We start from the raw sequence: 22,060 nt of genomic DNA on the forward strand, positions 1-22,060 counted from the left end.
GTTTAAGCCATTAACATTTAGGGTTATTATTGAGATATGGTTTGTTCTTCCAGCCATATTTGTTTATTAATGTTACTAAACCTGATTTGTTTTCCTCTTTGATTACTTCCCCCCCTTTACTGTCCTACTTCCCACTGTTGGTTTTCAATGTTATTTTCCATTTCCTCTTCCTGTAATGTTTTGCCAAGGATTTTTTGAAGAGATGGTTTTCTAGCTGCAAATTCTTTTAACTTTTGTTTATTGTGGAAGGTTTTAATTTCATCTTCCATCCTGAACCTTAATTTTGCCGGATACACGATTCTTGGTTGGAACCGATTTTCTTTCAGTGTTTGAAATATGTTATTCCAGGATCTTCTAGCTTTCAGAGTCTGTGTTGAAAGATCAGCTGTTATCCTGATTGGTTTACCCCTAAATGTAATCTGCTTCCTTTCTCTTGTAGCTTTTAAAATTCTCTCCTTATAATGTATGTTGGACATCTTCATTATAATGTGTCTAGGTGTGGATCTCTTATGATTTTGCACATTTGGCGTCCTGTAGGCTTCTAGGATTTGGGGTTCTGTCTCATTCTTCAAGTCTGGGAAGCTTTCTCGTATTATTTCACTGAATAGATTGTTTATTCATTTAGTTTAGAGCTCTGTGCCTTCCTGTATCCCAATGACTTTTAAGTTTGGTCTTTTGATGTTATCCCATAATTCCTGGATGTTCTGCTCATGGTTTCTTAGCAGACTTGCTGAGCTGTCTATGTTCTTTTCAAGTTGAAATACTTTATCTTCATTGTCTGATGTTCTCTCTTCTAAGTGATCTACTCTGCTGGTAGTATTCTCAATTGAGTTTTTAAGTTGGTTTATTGTTTCCTGCATTTCTAGGATTTCTATTTGTTTGTTTTTTATTACCTCTATCTCCCTGTGAAATTGATCTTTTACTTCCTGGATTTGTTTATGTAGTTCCTTGTCAATGTGATCTTTCATTGTCTGATTTTGCTGTTGCATGTCTTCCTTGAGACACCAGATCATCTGTAGCATGTATATCCTGAACTCTCTCTCTGACATTCCCTCTGTTTCAGCTATTACCTCTTCTAAAGTTGAGTTGACATGCATTGCTTGTGGTCCTTTCTTTCCTTGTCTTTTCATACTGCTCGCGTTTCTTTCTGCTTGGTGAAACTGTTGTGTTTTTGAAATTTTCGCCTAATTATTTATATTGCTCTTGTATAGTTGAAAAATCTCCCTTGCAGGGCGGGTAGTGGCTGTGCTCCTCCTCTAACTGGGGTGATCTGTGTACCTCGCAGGCGGGCCGCTAGGCCTGCTCTGCCGGTCATTCGCAGGTCTGCCCACCCTGCGAGTGCGGGTGGCGGCTCTGCTCTGCCCCCACTCCAATTGTGGTAACGTGACTACCACCCCCTTGGGTCGTTGGGCCCGAACCGGATGCGGGCAGCTGCTCTGCTCTGCCCCTACTCCAATTGGAGTGACATGTCTACTATGCTGGCAGGCCTCTAGGCCTGTTCCGCTGGTGGTCTCAGGTCTGCCTGACTCTGGCAGTAGGGGGAGTTGGGGGTCGAGAGTCCTTTGGTACTTACTGTCACGCCCTCGGAGAGATTTTGAAGTTTCCCGGTTGTTCGCCAGGTGGGCAGGGCTGTTAGCAGAGCCCGGAGGGCATGGCCATGTGCTGGGCCATGTGGGGACCCTTCTAGCTGAGTCGGGCCAGAGGGGGCCGCCTGAAGAGCGGGGCAGCTGCGTCTGTATGTCTAAGATCCGGGCGGGTGGTGTGGCTATTCGCAGAGCGAGACCTGGGCCTCCCGTGAGAGCCCGGATGGCAGAGGCTGACTGCCGGTTCGGGCGGGGTGGGCCAAGCTGCTCCGGGTGCAGGCCGCTTGCAAAAGTGGCTGCTGGCTGCAGGACTGGACTTCTGTACCCGCCACCGGGCCACCTGTAGAGCCGGGTAGCTGTGGCCGCGTGGTTAAGAGCTGGGCGGTTGGGGCGGCCGCTCGCAGGGCGAGTGTGGTGGCCTCTCGCAGAGCGAGAGCTGGGCCTCCCTCGAGAGCCTGGTTGGCGGAGGCTGACTGCTGGTTCGGGCGGGGCGGGCCAAGCCGCTCCGGGTGCCTGCCGCTTGCAAAAGCAGCTGCTGGCTGCAGGACTTGACTTCTGCACCCGCCGTCGGGCTGCCTGTAGAGCTGGGTTGCTGCGGCCGCGTGGTTAAGAACCTGGCGGGTGGGGCGTCCTCCCGGGAGAGCCGCTTGTAGGAGTGGCTGTTGGCTGCGGGACTAGACCTCTGTGCCCACGTAGCTGGCCAAGATCCACTTCTCTGGGACAAACTGTCACTTCGAATAAACCTACCAGTTCACAGCAGCTCTCCTCCTAAGGGAACTGACAAGAAGAATTTTAAGAAGTAAAATTTTATTTGGGTGATCCCGTTTCAGAGGTCTCAGTCCATAGACAGCTAGTTCCAGACCTCAGAGGTAGAACATCATGGTGGAATGGTATGGTGGAGGAAAGGGATCAAGACATAATAATCTGGAAGCAGAAAGCTCTGCTCAACAAGAACAAATATTAACACCAAAAGCACACCCTAAGGGACCCACCTTCTCCAGACATACCCTACTCACCTTCAGTTACCACTCAGTTAATCCCTATCATAAAATTAATTCACTGATCATAGGTTAAGGCTCTTATAACCTAATTATTTCACTTCTAAACCATCTTGAATTATATCACACATGAGTTTTTCGGGGATATCTCATTTCTAAACCACGATAGATGCTAACATTTTGGAAGCTTTATTTTCTTTCTCACTTATAACAGCTTTATTGAGGTACAATTGACATAAAATAAATGGATGTATTTAGGGTATACAATCTGTGAAGTTCCGATATATATGTATATATATATACACACACACATACATACATACACACACACACACACACACACACACACACATATATATATATATATATATATATATGTAACATATATGCAATCTCATAATAGCATATATACATGTATATATGTATATATGTTATGTGAGATTTCATTAAATCACTGAGAGCATCTTTTTTTTTTTCTCACAAGATTCTGGACACAGATCCATTTTCATTTTATTTTATTTTTTCTATTTTTTTATTTTTTATTTTATTTTATTTTTTATTGGTTGTTCACAACATTACAAAGCTCTTGACATATCATATTTCATACATTAGATTCAAGTGGGTTATGAACTCCCAATTTTTACCCCAAATGCAAATTGCAGAATCACGTCTGTTACACATCCACATTTTTACATAATGCCATATTAGTGACTGTTGTATTCTGCTACCTTTCCTCATCATGGAATTTGCAGGGAAATGGATGGCACTAGAGCAGATTATGCTTAGTGAAGCTAGCCAATCCCTAAAAAACAAATACCAAATGTCTTCTTTGATATAATGAGAGCAACTAAGAACAGAGCAGGGAGGAAGAGCAGGAAGAAAAGATTAACATTAAACAGAGACATGAGGTGGGAGGGAAAGGGAGAGAAAAGGGAAATTGCATGGAAATGAAGGGAGACCCTCATTGCTATACAAAATTACATATAAGAGGTTGTGAGGGGAATGGGAAAATAAACAAGGAGAGAAATGAATTACACTGAGAGCATCTTAAAGCATTCGACAGAACCATCTTTATTCACCAGCTGGGGTCCAGATTCACCAGCTGGTGGGCCAAGCAGCTCTTCTACCCACTCCTGGGGTTTGAGTATGTCTTTTATACTATAAGTAAAACATGTCAGTACATTAATCATAAGTGGCTGTTGCTATGATTCAAGACCATAAACAAACATCATAAGATCTCAAATCATAAGCAAAAAAGGAATTGGGTCAAAATGACCCTAGTTGAGTACAAATTAAAGAATGGTTACTAACATCTAGACAATCATTCTCTGACAGGGTACACTGTCCAAGAAAAATGAGAACCAAAAAGAAAACAATTTTACATTGTATAAGAATTGCCATTTTGTGTTGCCAGACGCATATGCTATGCTAAGCAATTATTGATGGCTACAGAATTGGGGTGTTCCCTTGGGAGAAGCATTTCTTACATAGCATAGAGTCTAAGAGAAAAATAGAATCTGTTCAGTCATTGCCCATATAGCATATAGCATGGCCCAAAACACTCACACACACTCACACACACACACACACACACACACACACACACACCCATGAAAGCTTCACCATAATCGATCCGATCCAGTGAACATGTAATTGAGATGCGGGGCAGAGGCAACAAAAGGACAGTCAGTATTGGTAATAAATGATTGGATCAGATCAGATATATGAGGGGGTTCTTCCCCCATATTTCAAAAAAAAAGGAAATAAAATGCTAATACTTTCAAAGCACTTCCCCTCCTCCAATATGATGTCAAGGTTACTTGCCTCCAGGGAATTGTTCCTCCCTGAAATGGATTGTTAATGAATGCCTCTTGGGCTACTGCTATCCTGCCTTTACCTCTGATTGGCTCCTGCCCTTGGATCATTCCACCTTTTGGTCCACCTTTTGGTCACTATGACTAGTGGCAGGATGTGTGGCAGGAGGCAGCATGAGAACAAAGGAAACTAAAATGTATAAAAGGGGCAGGACACCCCCACTTCTTTGGACACCCAGATCTGGTACCTCTCAGAGAAGCCTATCTCTGTTCTACCCTTTAAACAAAACTTGTTTTCTGCACTTGACTTGGCATATTCAATCATCACATTGGGGAAATCCGACTTGGCCTTGATTCTCATTACCGGTATCATATCACCCCCCCCAAAGTTTACTAATGTCTCTTCATAATCCATCCCTCTGGTTCCTTCCTATAACCTTCAGGCAAACCCTGATCTTTTATTAATATATATTAGTTTTCATATCTATGGTTTTATGTAGATGGAATTATATAGTTTTTATGGCTTCATTAATCATAGTTTTGAGATTCATGCATACTGTACTAAAAATTTATTATTTTGTGGAGTAGTATTATATTATATGGATAGATATAATTTGTCTAATTTTTGTTGATAAATATTTGGGACTCAAACAAAAGCTATTATGAACACTCATGTAGATTATATAGGAACCTCTGCTTTCATTTCTCTTTGGGAAATACCTATGAGCAGAGTGGTTAGATTGCATAGTTTATAATTATTTTTTAACTTTTAAAGACAACCTGTTTTCCAAAATGATTGTATCACATTCTAGTGGGAGTTTCAGGCCCTCTCCATTCTTGCTAAGACTTCCTATGGTCTATTTTATGCATTAAAATAGAGGTTTCATGGTTTTAATGTGCATTTCCCTAATGATCATTGATGTTGAACATCATGTCATTGGCTTATATTTCATTCATATATCTTCTTAGATGAGTATCTGTATCAATGTTTTACCAAATTTTCAGTCAAGTTTTGTTGACTTTTGAGAATTATTTTTATTATTGAGATATGGAGGATCTTTGTACATTATGGTTCCAAATTCTTTATTAGGAGTGTGATTTGCAAATATGTTCCCATAGCCTGTTTCTTGTTTAACAGTGTCTTCTGTTTTATTTTGTTATAGTTGTGTTGGGGATAAACCCAGGGCATCATACATGCTAGGCAAGTACTTTACCATTTGGCTATATCTCCAGTCCATAGCAATGATAGAATTTTAAATTATGATGTAATTAAATTTGTCATCTTTCTCTCTTATGGATTGTGCTTTTGTGGCATCACACCAAGAAATCTTTGTCTATCCCACCCCACAAATGTTTTCTTCTACGTATTATTTTAAAGGACTTATAGTTTTGAGTTTTAACTTGGATTTCTGGTCAATTTTGAGTAATTTTATGTAGTAAGATAGGAATTAAGTTCCTTTTTCTTTTTTTGTTTGCATATGGATTTTCCGTTGTTGCAGCATCAATTGTTGAAAAGACTATCACCATTGAATTGCTTATTTTTCCTTTGCTAAACATGTGTTGTCTGTCTGTATATGTGTGGGAATCTCTATTCCATCAATCCAATTGGCTATCTCTGAGTCATCACTGTACTTTGTTGAATACTATTGCTTTATAATGCTTTAATCAAATACAGTTAGCCATAAAAATTTCTTATTCTTTTTCAAAGTTGTTTTGGCTATTTTAGGTCCTCTGCATTTCTATATAAGTTTTAGCATCAGCTTTTAAATTTTTTCAAAAATTCTTCTGGGAACTTGTCTAATATATGTTGAATCTATAATCACTTTGAATAGAATTGGTATCTTAACATAATTGAATCTACTGACCTATGAATTGGCATACCTGTTATATCTTCTTTATTTCTGTTTTCAGTATTTTGTAGTTTTCACTTGATATGTCTCATTTGTCTTTTGTCAAATTTATCCCAAAAGTTTCATGTTTTCAAAGAGATTTTAAATGGCATTTTTCCTTATGATTGAATTTCTGATTATTTGGAAATTATTATGTATTATATTGATCTTATATCATGCAATCATACTGAAACTCATTTTTTTTCTAGTTGCATTTTTTTTGGGTAAATTCCCTTGTATTATCTATATAGATAATCATGTTCTATGCCATCATTTATAAAAATCAATTTTAGTTTTTCCTTCCCAGTCTTAAATTTCTGTCTCTACTACCTCAAACAGACATCCATATAATATTCTGGCAAGAACATTTGCCGGGAGTGGTAGTGCACGCCTGTAATCTCACCTACTCAGGAAGCTGACATAGGAGGATCAAGAGTTCAAAGCCAGACTCAGCAACGAGGAGGCACTAAGCAACTCAGTGAGACCTTGTCTCTAAATAAAATACAAAACAGAGCTGGGAATGTAGTTCAGTGGTTAAGGTTGAGTGCCCCTGAGTTCAATCCCAGGTACACCCCCTCCCTCCCAAAAAAAGAACCTCCATTATAATGTTGTATAAAAGTTCTCAGGCAGATATTTTTAAGTTGTTCATGATCTTAGGAGAAAAACATTCAATATTTCACCATTAAATATTATGTTGAAAAAGAGATTTTTTAAAAATGAACTTCAGATTGAGGAAGTTCCCTTCTATTCCTTCTGTGCTCAGAATTTTTTTCATGAATGGATATTGTATCTTGTCAAATGATTTTTTTTCTGCTTCCATTGGAATGATTGCATGTTTTTTTTCCCAGTCTGTAAAGATAGTGAATCATATTTTACTTTTTGAATGCTAGGCTAATCTTGCACTCTAGGATAAGTGTAACTTGGTCATGTATATTATTGAATTTTAAAATTTGTTTTGACCAAAATTTGTTTTAATTTTTTGCATTTATTTATATAAGGCATATTTGCCTAAGTTGCTTTTTTCTTTTACTGTAAGGTAGTAGGATAATGTTGGCTTTGGTGAATAAATTGGGATATATTCCTCCCTCTTTAGTTTCCTGGAACTTTTTTTTTCTTTTCCTGCACCAGAAATGCAGTGATGGAACCCAGGGCTTAATGCATGCTAGGTAAGTGCAATAGTACTGAGCTACAATCTTGAATCCCTGGAAGATTTTTGAGGTTTGAAATTTAGTATTGCTTGTTCTTCAAGTGTTTAGAAGAATTTTCCAGTGAAGCTATCTTGGTCTGTACTTTTTTTAATGTGTGTATGTGTGTGGAAAAAGTTTTAGCTATAAATTCAAATTTCTCTAAAAGGCAGAGATATAAATGATGATTGTAAAATGAGTTTTGGTTGTTTGTGTTTTTGAAGGATTTTTAAAATTTCCTCTAATTTGTAGAATTTATTGGCATACATTTTTTCATAGTATTTTATTTATACTCTAATTTTAACTATTCATTATGGTATAATTACTTTATACAGATGTTGGTAATGTGTGTCTTCTCTGTATTTCTATAATCATTTTGTCTCTAAGTTTATCTTTTACCCTTTTATCTTTTCAAAGAACTAGATTTTGATATCAATGTTTTCTTTTTCATATCAATTGTTTTCTTTTTCTGCTTCATTGATTTCATGTATATTATCTCATTTCTTTTGTTTCATTTGGATTTTTTATTTTTCTAACTAGTTACACAGGACAATGGAATGAATTTTGACACACCATACCTAAATGGAGTATAACTTCTCATTCTTCTGGATGTACATGATGTAGAATAACACTGGTCATGTAATCATATATGCACATAGGGTAACAGTGTCTGATTCATTCTACTGTCATTCCTACCCCTATGCCCCCTCCTTTCTCTTCACTCCCCTCTGCCTATTCCAAAGTACCTCTATTTTTCCCTAGATCCTCCCCCCACCCCTAGTTGTGAATTGCATCTGCATATTAGAGAAAACATTTGGCCTTTGGTCTTTGGGATGGGCCTATTTCACTTAGGATGATATTCTCTATTCCATCCATTTACTGACAAATGACATAATCTCATTCTTCTTTAAGGCTGAGTAACATTCCATCATATATATATATATATATATATATATATATATATATACACACACACACACACACATATACATATACATACAAGATTTTCTTTATCCATTAATCTTTTGAAGGGCAAGTAGATTGGTTCAATAGTTTAGCTATTGTGAATTGAATTGCTCTAAACATTGTTGTGGCTGCGTCTCTGTAGTATGCTGATTTTAAGTCCTTTGTTTATAAACCTAGGAGTGAGATAACTGGGTCAAATTGTGGTTCCATTCCAGGATTTTTGAAGAATCTTCATCTGCAATCCATAACAGATGCACCAATTTGCAGTCCTACCGGCAATTTATGAGTGTACCTTTTCCTCTACAGCCTCTCCAACATTTATTGTTACTTGTTTTGTTGATAATTGCCATTCTGACTGGAGTGAGATGAATCTTTATTTATTTAATTTCCTTTTTCTTTCTTTATTTAATTTCCTGCTTTCTTACTTGTTTCTTGTTTTTTATAGAATTTTTAATATTTAAAATTAAAGATTACTCTATAAAATATATTTTGTTGTCATGTTGAGTTTGATTTTTTTATGTAGCTTTATATTTTGTAGGTTAAGAAGAGAACTATAGAAACAGTAAGAGAAGGTTACTCTTTGCTACTCTGGAACAGAATTAAAGACTGTAGCATATGCTCGCAGATGAGTGTTTTCCCTAAGTCATCTTCCAGTGCTGGCCTGAAAACAGTCCACTGTTACATAACGTACTCTGTCTAACTACAAAGTGTATATTCTCTCTATTTCAAATTAGCTATGTTAGAGAACGAACACTGATCTAAATGAACACTTATTATTTTGTATAAAATATAATGATAGTTGGTGTCAATTGCCAACATTCAGGCAGTTCTTTTAAACTTGTTTTAACTGTGTCAAATTTCTTCAGCTTTCCCAAGGACCTGGAGTACTTTGACTTCTAGAGTAAATACATATATTCTATGACTTAATAAATATTAATACAATATTTTTATGCACATCATTTATGGTCATTAAATTACTCCATATATTTTCTTTTTTTTAAACTAGGTTTCTCATTAGTTTTTACTCTGAATATTTGTGGTTGGCCTGTATGCTATTAAATTTCTCTATTTTAGATAAGACAGCCTGATAACAAGGGAGAATAATCTTTTCTAATTTTTCAATGACATACTTTTCTAAACCTTATGTTTCTGAAACATAGATTACAGGCTTGATATGAATAAAAAAATCCTGTCTTCTAATATAAGAATGATAAAATAGGTTTACCTCAAATATTATTAGTTTTGTAAAAATATAAAATTTCCAAGTTTTGACAGAATTTTTCTTTTCTTAGAATATAATGAACCCTTCTTGCAATGATGCCTTTAAAATATACAGATTAATAGAGGAGATATTAATTCTAGTGTAATGTCAGTCTTACTATGTAGCTGTTCTGCCATTTTACTAAGTTTACTACTTTTGGGAATACTTGGATAAATAATAGTTCATTGAAAGTTCTACTTGTATCAATTTTGTTGTGAAATAATCATAACATTCTATGTTGAAATAATATATAGTTCAATTTTCTTAAGGGAACTATTTTATTCTGTAATTTGATCAAAGCCCCCAAATGCAAAAATTCTGTGGGAAGAATAGTAATTTAACTTTCCCTTATGTGGCGATGATACATTGTAGATACTTAGCAGTTTTTGTAGCAATTAGTTGTTCCTAGTTTGGTATTCAAAATTGACATTACCCTACATGCAGTTGGATGCTATTGATGGAATTAAAATAAGGGAATTGGAGATTTAAATGGACATTTCTTAGTTTCTTCAGAATAAAGGAGACTGGTCTCTAGGTCTCAGTCCTAACTATTTATGTATTGTCTTCTGTTTCAGAGAATCATTGCAGAACTCCTCACATTTGTTATCGCATTCCTCAATTTACTGTACCTTCCATTGTAATATGAATTGTATTTCTATCCTCTGTTGAAGAATGAAAAATATACTTAATCAATGACTACTATAAGCATGTCAGTAAGCAGCATCCTGAAAGGAGTTTCTGAAACCATAAGAGTATAGGTGGACATCACTATACTTGACGAGTGGCACTGGAACTAGTCTTATAGAGGTGAGGGAGGAGACATGATGCACTGAAAACAGTTGCCAACTACCTAGGACTATGTTTTAATTTGCTTTTTCTCTTCTGTGACTAAAAGACCTGACAAGACTAATTATAAAGGAGGAAAAGTTTATTTGGGGGCTCATAGTTTCCGCGGGCTTAGTCCATAAACAGCTGGCTCCATTCCTTGGGGCTTGAGGTGAACCAGAACATCATGGTAGAGGAGTATGGCAGAGGGAAGTGGCTCACATTATGATCATGAAGCTGAGAGAGATTGAGCTCAGCTCACCAAATATGTATCCCAAAGGCATGCCTCCGATGAGCCACCTCTCACAGCCCCAACCTGTCCACCTTCAGTTATCACTCAGTTAATCCCTACCAAGGGCTTAATTCACTGATTGTTTTAAGGCTGTCATAATCCGGTTATTGTACCTCTGAATGTTCTTGCATTGTTTCACATAAGCTTTTGAGGGACTCCTCACATCTGATACATAACAGACTAGCTCTTCATTCATTAATAGTAGTGTGAGATTATTTCCAGTATATATCACTGGACACATCTTGATAGAGAAGTGTTTTCTATTTTCAGGGACATTTGCTTTAATCCCAGCAAACTATTGGTTGAAGGCAGAAAGTTATCAAAGGAGAATCCTAAACCATCTCTATAAAGGAAATGTTTCCAAGTACATAAATTGGTCATAACATCAACTCTGTATACAGAGTGCAGCAGCTTAAAAAACTTAAAATATGGTGTCAGTCATTACTGTTATCTTTAAGAGTCTGATTATGTATCTTCAGCTCATAAGTTGTCTCAAATAGAGATCCATTTTGTATCTTAATATTATGGAGTGAGGGGGGAAATCCCTTTGTAAAAATTCTTCACCACTATCTCCATAATCTCTACTTCACTGGGTTTCATCCAAGTGCGAAAATGAAAAATTATAACCTGCCAAGCATCAGTGGCAAAGTGAAATGAAAAAATTGCGAGTTAATAATAGTGATGCCTCAAAAAAATTTCCTGGCCAATTTAACATTGCTTCATCCAAGGTCACTTCTCAGAGCTGATTATTTTTAGTAATTTGCAGATGAGACCATTCAACCTTGGTCATGGTTAGTGAAGATCAAGAAAATGCCAGAGAAGGTTTAAGATTCAAGGTTATCTGTCTTTCTCAAATAAGATACAAACCACTGTTTCACTTTATTGTCCTAAAATCTAACAGAAAAATAACTTTCAAAGAAAGAAATTTCAAGCCTGTTATTTTTTTAATACTTATTTTATGTTGTGGTTAGATGGAATACCTTTATTTTATTTAATTATACATGGTGTTGAGGATTGAATTCAGGGCCTCACACATGCTAGGTGAGCGCTCTACCTCTGAGCCACAACACCAGCTCCTGTTCCATCTTTTATTGGAGATAAAAAGTCATCAAGAGGTAAGACATTTGGAATAAGGGTAATAGAAGGACATTGTTTAACAGGTTCTTAAGTAGCATCCTCTATGAATTTTCATAGTATTTTGTTCTGAAGCTTAAAACAATCACTCTAGATCTCAAGTAAACATTAATTATGACAACCAAATATAACTGATTTTTTTAGCTTCTAGAAGACATTCAAATTTACTTTCTCTTACCAAATTCGAAATTATACTATAAGCAGTCTTTAAAACTCCTTTTCACATATAAATAATTCATATAATGTAGAGAAATGTAAGAAAACAAATCTTTCCCTTAATTTTATTATTCATGGATAACTTGCATTGATCTTTTAGCATATAATTTCCAGACACTTGTGTATATCTGTGTGTTTGTGTAGTATTTGGAAGAGCAAGGGGGGGAGGGAGGGAAGGAGGAGAAGGATAGGTAAATATAAGCAGGAAAATTGATTTTTTAAAAAATGAACTTACATTTACATCTTCATTTTTAATGACTTCATAATGTGTTTGTAACTTCTGACAGGGATGAACATTTAGAATAGTTTTTCACCATGTAAACAATTCTGAAATAAATACAGTATTCAATATTTATTAGGTTGCAGAATAAAAGTTTTAAGTAAAAACATTGAAAATGTAGACATTTAATAATTATTTTAAAATACTCCCTAGAAAATGGAAGTTTATATTTCTATCAGCATTATTTGAAAGTGTGTACCTTTATCACAAACTTACAAGAAGGATATTCTTTTATTAGGATTTTTACTACAATTTACTTATTAGTGATGTTGAATACATTTTCAAATATTCATAGACATTACATTCTCTTTTGTGACTATCTGGTTCATGTTTCTTGCCCATTTTTCCATTGTCATGGTCTTCTATTTTATCATTTCTATTTAATAAGCTTTTGTATTTATTAAGGATACTAATCATTTATCATACCTGTTTTTAAATGATATTTATCTAACTATTTATTTATTTATTTATTTGTTTATGTGTTGCTGAGGATTGAACCCAGTGCCTCACACATTCTAGGCAAGTGCTCTACCACTGAGCCACGACCCCACCTGTTTAAATCTTTTTTTTTTTTTCTGAATTGTCAATTATAATTATTTTTCCCCTCAATATCTGTTAATCTTTTCCTTATTTCTGGTTTCTGACTATGGAGCAATAGTTACAAATTCTTTTCTTATACAAAGTTATATTTAAATTATTTTATTTAAATTTTTGTAAATAAATGACATTATTTAAATTTTTCTTCTGTTATGTTTTTGATGTTTAATGGTTTAATCTATAAGGAATTTATTCTTAAGCATGATTATGTCCAATAACTGTATGACTTAATGAATAGGCTATCCTTCCTTATTGATTTTAAAGGCCTTAATTATCATAATAGTTGTTCAAATTATATTCTAAGGAGGTTTAGGCATGATGTCCCTTTAGATCATTTTGTTTGAAAACTTAAGCTAAACAATTAGGTTTTCTTTATAGACTGCCGTGGGCTGCTATTGAAACATGTGATTTTTTTTCTAATAATTTAAAATACATTTTAATATAATTTATTCTTGATTTTTTAATCATTTTTGTTGAAATATAATTTTTATACAAGAACCAATACTTATATAGCTACCAATATATTCAAAATAAGGAACATTTCTATCCTCCCACCAGCCTCTCTCATGTGCTTTTGCAGAAAAGTTTACTGTTCTGCTGGCCTCTGATAACAATTGCTGTTTTTACAGTATAGTTTATATTCTTCTTGAAATTGATATAAATGAAATGATAGTGGCAAGTAGTCTTTTATGTCTAACTTTTTTTTTAACCAAGCACAATATTTGTGAGATTTATCTATGATTTTTTTCTTTTTATTGTTTGGTAGTATTCAATTATATGGATGAGTTTTTCAATCCATTGCAATATGGACATTTCAGTACCGTGAATTTAGCTGAGTATTTTTACTATTATGAACACAGCTGCTGTGAAAATTTTCATATAGTTCTATGTGGGAATGTGTTTTCATTTTTCCAGAGTAAATAACAACTAGAATTGTTGAGTTGGATGGTAAGTCTATGTTTGCATGTATCATTTTATAAAAAACTGCCAAATGGTTTTCTTTAGTGTCTATACTATTTTGCATTCTCACTAATAATGTCTGAGAATTCTAGTTTGTTTCACATGTTTGCCAATTCTTAGTATGATCATTCTCTTTACTTTTAACCTGTTTAGTGGATATGTAGTGGTTTCTTTTTGTGTTTTTTAACTTGTACTTTATAATGATTAATATAAACTTTTACAAAAAATCCTGCTGAAATATGAATTTTGATTCTGTTGAATCAATTGAACAATTTTGGGAGAACTGACATAAAAATATTGTGTCCTTTAATTTATTAACATAGTATGTCCTTTATTTATTTAGATCATCTTAAAATTGTTTGTATAAAGTTTTGGAGGGTATAAATCTTGAATATATTAAAAATACTTTTCCCTAAGATTTTGATGTTATTTGAAGTGGTTATTTTATACATTTTAATTTCTTATATCTGTTGCTAGCATATAGAAATAACATTTTTGATTTTTGCATATCAACTTTGTATCCTGTATACTTATTAAGCTTACTTGCTAGTTCTGTAGATTCCTTGGGGCCACTGCATTACCTTTTTTATTTTTTAATGAAGTTTTCTGCCAAATTCTGTTTTTTCTTTTATTATTTTCAGCATTTCATCATACAATAATGCTGTTAACTATAGATTTTTCAGAGATTACATAGGTTTTACTTGATGTCTCTCTATTCTAAGTGGTGAAAATATTTCTCCCAAAGTACTGTGAGCTCTGAAAATAGTTTGTCCTGCTATTTTCCAGTGACCCTTTCCTTAGTGATTTCTATTAATACATGGAAAGTTCACTTCAGTTAATGCCTAGAAGGAGCTTCATGCATGTTTTAAAAGACATATCCCTACTTTTACAGCCTTGGTATCCTCAGTATAGTTTCACACAAATTCTAGCTGCCTTGGCCTCTTGAATCTCTAATTTAATCTCTCTTTCTCCAACTCAGTGATATAGTTTTTTTTTTTTTTTTTGACTTCTTTATAAGCTACCCCTAGGTAACTGCCTTAAGGCAACAAACTGGTACAATCCTAGGGAATTCATCTTTCTTAGTTCCCTTTTCTCAGAAATAACATGCAGCACTACCCATTCAGTGTCCGAAAACGGTATTTTTATGGTTCTTCTTCTTTTTTTTTTTTTTTTTGGGTTCACTTATAACTTTAGGGTTGTGTGTAAGCTTCTCATTGCTGTGACCAAATTACCTGACAAGAATAACTAAGAGGAGAAAAAGTGTATTTGGTCTCACAGTTTCAGAGGTTCAGTCTATTATTAGCCAACTGCATTGCTCTAGGCTTGAAGTGAGGTAACTCAGAGGAAGGAAAGGGCAGAAGAAGGTTGCTCAGTTTATTATAACAGGAAGCAGAGAAAGAGAGAGACAGACAGAGGTTCCAGGGTCAAAGTATAAGCCACAAAGGTCATGCCCAGGGACCTTCCTCCAGCCATATCCTATCTGCCTAATGTTATTACCCAGTACAGTAGTCCTTTAAAATTATTAATTCATCAAATGGATTAATCCACTGATTTGTTATGGCTTTATAATCTCCTTATGAGCTTTCAGGGGACATCTCATATAGGGCAGTAAAATCATACCCCTGGCCTCCAAAATGCATGTTCGTTTCACAATATAAAATACATTTAGTCTATATCCAAGAGTCCCCATATTCCTAACTGTTCCAAAATTGCTCAAAAGTGCAAGTTTAAACTCTTTGCTGTGTGCCCTTATAAAGATCAAAAGCAAATTTATAGATCCAATATATAATGTACAGAGTAAACATTCTCATTCCAAAGGAAAGATTTAGGAGCATAGAAAGAAAAGATAGGACTAAAGCAAGACCAAAACCCACTTGGGCAAACGTTAGACCCTGTAGCTCCATGTTGTATCTGAAGCACATGGAATTGATAAGGAGATGCAATCTCCACCCCCCCCCCATCCTTATAGTCTTGCAAAATTGCAATCCACATAGCAGTTCTTAGGCTGGCTTTCTCCACAGCCAGCAGCTTTCCTTGGAAGACATTTCATATTATTGGCATTTCTTAATCTCTGAAGTCTTTATTCCGGCTTTGGCTTCATTCTCACAGGTTTATATATCTCCCTTTCAAGGGCTGTTCTAAGGATGTATTATTCTTCTATGCTCTGCCTGGTTTCCAAGGCCTTCCTTTGAAACCTCAGTGGAAGCCTTACTGACCTCCTAACTCCAGATCCTGCTAGAAAAGGACCACCTGAATGACATTAAGTCCTTTGTCAGCTTAAGGAGTAGACTTGCATACTTGAACAGTGGCTGTAGTGGCCTCTGAGTACCTGGGTGGTATATCATGGTGAAATAAATTGTGAGTAAACAGCTTTTTATGTTTTCCTGTGTGAGCAGGATAACCCCAGGGGATCCTCTCAAAGGAGTTTTCACTTTTAAACCTTGAGCCTTTCATAGGTGTGATCTTGCTGATATCAGAATTGCCCTAAAGAAACCTTTTCGATTATATGTGTGCAAAGTATTTAGCTTCTCTGTAGTGGAGATAACCTCTTCAACAACCATACTTTCCTTGGCTCCTAATTTTACATGTGCTTTTTCTCTGTTCAAACTGCAAGTTTTAAAAATCTTTTTTATCTGCTTTCTGCTCCTAATTCTCACAGCAAGCCTGGTTAAAAACTGCAAACAGTGCCACTGCCACTACCTGAATGCTGTGCTGCCTTGAAATTTCGTCCATCAGATTAATTAAATCTATCACTTTAAATTTGGCATCACACAAAGTCTGAGGATATGAGCAAAATCTAGGCAAGTTATTTGCAAGGATCTAACATGAATGTCTTCTCATTGAGTTCCCAATACAATCCTTGTTCCGTTGAACTCTCCTGAACACTGACTTTACTGTTTGCATTTCTTTCAGCATTTTGGTGTTCTGAGTACCCACCACCATTGCCTATTAATTTCTATAATAACATTCTAATACTTCTCCAGCTTAATCTCCAAGCATTTCCAACTTTATTCCAAAGGTTTCTGAACCACACAGGTTGCTCACAGTGTTACCGCTGTTGACCGGTGACGAGTTCTTGCTCCCCGATGTTGAAGAATAACACCAAAGAAGCACGCCGAGGCAAGGTCAGAGTAGAAATTAGAAGTTTATTAAAGGACAGCAGAAAAGACTTCTCCCGGAGGAAGAAGGGGACCCAGAAGGTGGAATCCATGGAAGTGTGGTTATTTCCCCTTTTTATAGTTCTTTCAGTGATGGAATGTAGGTTGGAAGGCCCGCGGGGTGGGACACAGGTGGGCCAAGGAAGTAATCTGGTCAGGAAGGACTTCATTATCACTTCTTTGTGATGGGCTATCTTCAAATCTGTTAGGGGCTATTCATTAATACTTCTTCCAGGTGGACTTTGGCTTAGGGCCTTTTCAGGACTTCATTAACATTCCATAAATTGTCCTCTGTGTTTTCCCTGAGTCTTTCCCAGCATGGCCTCCATTTTAGATTTCACTCGATATTAGACCCGATTTACCTAACTACACTAACTACCTAACTTTAAATCTGGCTTCAACAGCAGTGATTCCACTTTTCAGTACCATTTTTTTTTTGTGTGTTAGTTCTGTGTCACTGTGACCAAACAAAAACCTAGCAAGAATAACAAGAGGAAAAGTTTATTTGGTTTCAGAAGTTCAGACCATGGCTGACTGGCTGTATTGCTTTGGGTTTGAGGTGAGTAAAAACATTATGGAGGAAGAGCATGGCAGAGAAAAGCTGCTCAGTTCATGGTAGCCCAGAATCAGAGAAAGTGAGGAGCTAGGGACAAAATAAATGCCCCAAAGGCATGTCCCCAGTATCCCACTTACAATAGTCATACCCTACCTGCCTGTACTTATCACCTAATATAGTAGTCCTTTCAGATTATTAATCCAACAAATGAATTAATCCACTCTGTTTTAGCTCTCACAACCTAATAATGAGTTTTAGGGGACATCTCATGACGAAACCATAACAGGTGGGAATATAAGTCTGGTGTTTATTGCTTCACCTTCATTGAAATAGAAATCTGTAATTTCTGAACAGAAATGTCCAGTGCCAAAAAATAAATTTGAATTCCAATGGTACACAGATGCTTTATATACCACATCTGGTTTTGGATTATTCATCATAAGTATATATTTAATTCATTTATTTATTATTCTGTAATATTCTACCCATCTTATTATTTGTAGTTTAATAAATATCAATATTTGTATTATATTTTTATTATAGTTAGTTTTGTATTTATGTAATTAGAATCTTTCAAATATTCTTTAAGTTGTGTGTGTGTGTGTGTGTGTGAGATATATATACATATATATATATATATATATATATATATATATATATATCACAACAACTAGAGCCCCAGATCATCCTTAGGAGGTCCAAAATCTCTTGTAGATGTGGGATGGAAGATATGTTTCATATTATAAATATTCTTTCTTTCTGCGAGCCCTTGCTTTTACTGAACAAATTCAGTTTAGAGATTCCCTTGTCATCTTGTACTTGCTAAGTGTTTTCACCATTGTGTTGTCCCAAGATTTAAAACTTATCCTATTTACTAAATCTGCTAATGAAAGGTGTATGAAATTAAACTTTATTCAATATATGGTTTGGAGGGACAGCACAATCAATACAAATAATTTCAAATATCAATACAAATAATTTCACATGAAATATGACATATCCCTGTTTTAGAAAGTTCTTCTGTTTCCCCAACTACAAAGGTTTATTTTACTACATCCTTTTGACTCATGTCCTGCTTTTGCCTAATTCAGTATTGCCAGTATCCTTTGTCCTGTTTTCCCCTTCTTAGTCTTTTTTCCACCAATCTACCCCCACCCCATTTAAGTTTTTATCATTTTTTTTATGTGGACACATTTAACTGTCTTTTTGTTGATATGAGAACCTACAATATCAGACCCTCTGGTCCTACTTTTGTCCCAAGTGAATTATCAAATCCTTTTTTCTAATTAAGTTAATTCTTTCTGTAAGAATGGTCCTTTTCCTATTGTTAACCTTTTTATCCACACCACTACCTCTATAAAATTATGCTCTGTATTTTGCCTTTTAATTTTATATCATTCTGAGGTTCAGTGACCATGTTGGCACTTCAGAAACTGCTATCTTTAGCATTCCCTTGGGCAAAAATAGCAGCAAACTTCTGCCATTTAAGTTTCATAAGAAAAAAAAACTTATTAACAGTCACATGAAAAATATCAGCAATATAGAACCCATACTATGTAAAATTTCTGATTTAAGACATAAATATAAAATTTATATGTTTACCTATACCCATGAATCTAATTGAGGATTATCTATGTTTTTGCTTGTCTATCAAAAGTATGCTTAGTCATTGAATAGTTATTAAGTGGTTGTGTTTTTTTAGGGAAATTAAATTTAAAATGTACACATGAATATGTTAAATTATTATTGATCTTTTTAAAGGTTGGCATACTGCTTTTTCATACATATGTTTACTTTTGTTTTATTGTTTATCTGTTCAGATTTTATGAATGGTCTTATGATCATATGCACATGATGGTTCATTATCAATCTCTCCAAAAATAAATAAAGACAATTTGGAAAACAGCAGTGTTGTATTCCACCCTAAGGCTGTTTCATTGACTTGTTCTCCAGAAAGAATTACCTGTATGTCACTATTAGCAAATTACTACATAAGGTATATATGGATAGTTGAAAGAAATATTGGTTTGCCACCACCTTCCAAGGGAGTTAATATGGAGTAGAGGTCTTAGAATATTCACCTGTGAAGTTACTTATAAAGAATGTCTACAATGAGTTAAATTTAATCCCTTGAATAGATTTGAGAGAAAAATGGAGCAATCATATTGATGCTGTATTAATTGGGAGATTTGTGAAGTGTATTTGGAATGTTGTATATAAATGTTCAGGTGGGAAGAAGGCAAATAGGAAGATATGAGCACAGTATAGGAAAAGGATAAACCCTTTTGCATTGGGTTATAGTCATTCTTTTAAGAGTTGTAACTTTAAAAACGTAGGTTTCGAATCAAACAAATACTACTTCAAATTCTTTACTGTATACTGGCACTGGGTATGTGATGCTGAGCAAGCTCCATTTTAAAAATGAGAAGATTACCCACCTTAAGGATGAAATGAAATGATACCTGTAATGTCTTTAACAATGGAGCTATGCAAATAGTATGTTAATTACATTGTAATTTTTAATAAGAGTTTTCATTATAAACAGTACATAGCACATTTTATAGTGCTTATTTGGCTAGAGTATAACTCTTGAAAGGGATACCTTTTTACATTAGGCACCATATTGATAAATACATGTATGCAATCGATTTTTACAGCACAGTAATTAGAGAAACTTTTGGATAAGTAACTGCTGGAAATAAGAGAAATGACAATTTGAGGAAAATTTTAAACATAGTAGAGTTCAGGGAAGATGTAATTATTCTGAATAATAGAATTTTGTTTGGGGAACATTGCTGGAAATAGTTGTTTAAGATTACCCAGGAAATTGTTTAATAAAATACTTAGAAAGAGGGAAGAACCATGTTTAGTTGAGTGCTAACAGGCTCAGATAACAAAAGACATTAAGTGTGGACAGAAGAGATGAGAAAAAAGAAGTCAACAAAGTAGGAGAAAGAAGTAAATCAGAGTGCAAATAGAGATAAAATGGCATTTGAAGGGCAGACAAGATAGCTCTTGCCTATAATCCCAGGTACTCTGTAGATTGAGCAGATTATTTGAGCCTGGCAGATTGAGACCATCTTGGGCAATATAGTAAGATGTTGTCCCAAAACAAAGCAAAAGAAAAACAAACAAACAAAACAAAACAAAACAAATAAAAATGACAGGTTGGTCCAAGGGTCTCTTGCTACCAGAATGCCACAATATGTTTATTATTAATTTTCATACTAAGCTACAAGTACATTTGTAAACAGAAATGAATTAGAGTATTTTAGACTTCCCATACTATCTCCCTTTGTTTTTTCTTAGTGGAGCTATAAATGTTATATTCTAGGAGCAAATTCTTTTAAAATGCTGAAAGCATGTTTTTCTCCACTGTAGTCTTTCAGTGTTATGATGGAAATTTTATTTGTTAATGATATTTAATAATTTTATTTAAAAATTCATCTGTGTTCAGATATCAGTTAAGCAGGTACCCATATGACCTTCCACTGTACTTATGGAAAGAAATACTACCTACCTAGTGTCACTCTCTTTTTCCTCTTAGGAGAGAAATAAGCTTACTGCTTTCTCATAATACACAGTAACTCACCTTCTGTTTGTAGACACTTTGATTCTACCTGGTAATTCTCCTTTACTAGCCTACAGTTGTTTTTGGAAGAACTCACAGGGCCTTTAGGAATTGACTGAAACTGCTAACTTATTTCTCACAGTTGCCTTAGGAAAATCACATTAAATTTATATCTCAGTGGAATGCATTGGGATTAATTTGAAAGACACACTATGAAATTATTCATTCAACAAAAATTATAAAAGTTGATCTATAGACTCTTGTCTAAAAGAGTGTTTTATTTTTATATTACTTTTGCTTAAAACCATTCCTTTAATATATAGTAGTATTTTTGCCATATTTCTATTACTTTGTTCACTATGAAAGTTAGAGAAGAATCATGAAAGAGTTGTTCTTCTGTAATGAGAACAAAATTCAAACCTAAGTAATTTCTGTAATGGTGTTGTTCACTCAAAGAACAGTGATATTTTTAAAAAATTGAAAAAAAAAATTAAGAAATTTGAAGTAAATAAAAAAATGAATGAATTTGAATGAATGAATATCTGACAATGTTTACTGCAACATTTAAACTACTCCTCAGGCTTTTAAAACAGATTTTAATATGTATTTACTTTTAAAATTAATTTTAATTGAATGTTATTTTCATGTAATAAAACATTTTCAGTGTAGATTATGATGTGAAAGAAGATTGCATTTTATTTGATTTCTCTATATTCCTTTTAGAGAAAGTGAACTAAGTTTAATACTCTGAGTTTCGTGATGCAGTGATAGTATTT

Source organism: Urocitellus parryii, chromosome 2 (assembly GCF_045843805.1).
Source record: "Urocitellus parryii isolate mUroPar1 chromosome 2, mUroPar1.hap1, whole genome shotgun sequence".
Classification (NCBI taxonomy): domain Eukaryota; kingdom Metazoa; phylum Chordata; class Mammalia; order Rodentia; family Sciuridae; genus Urocitellus; species Urocitellus parryii.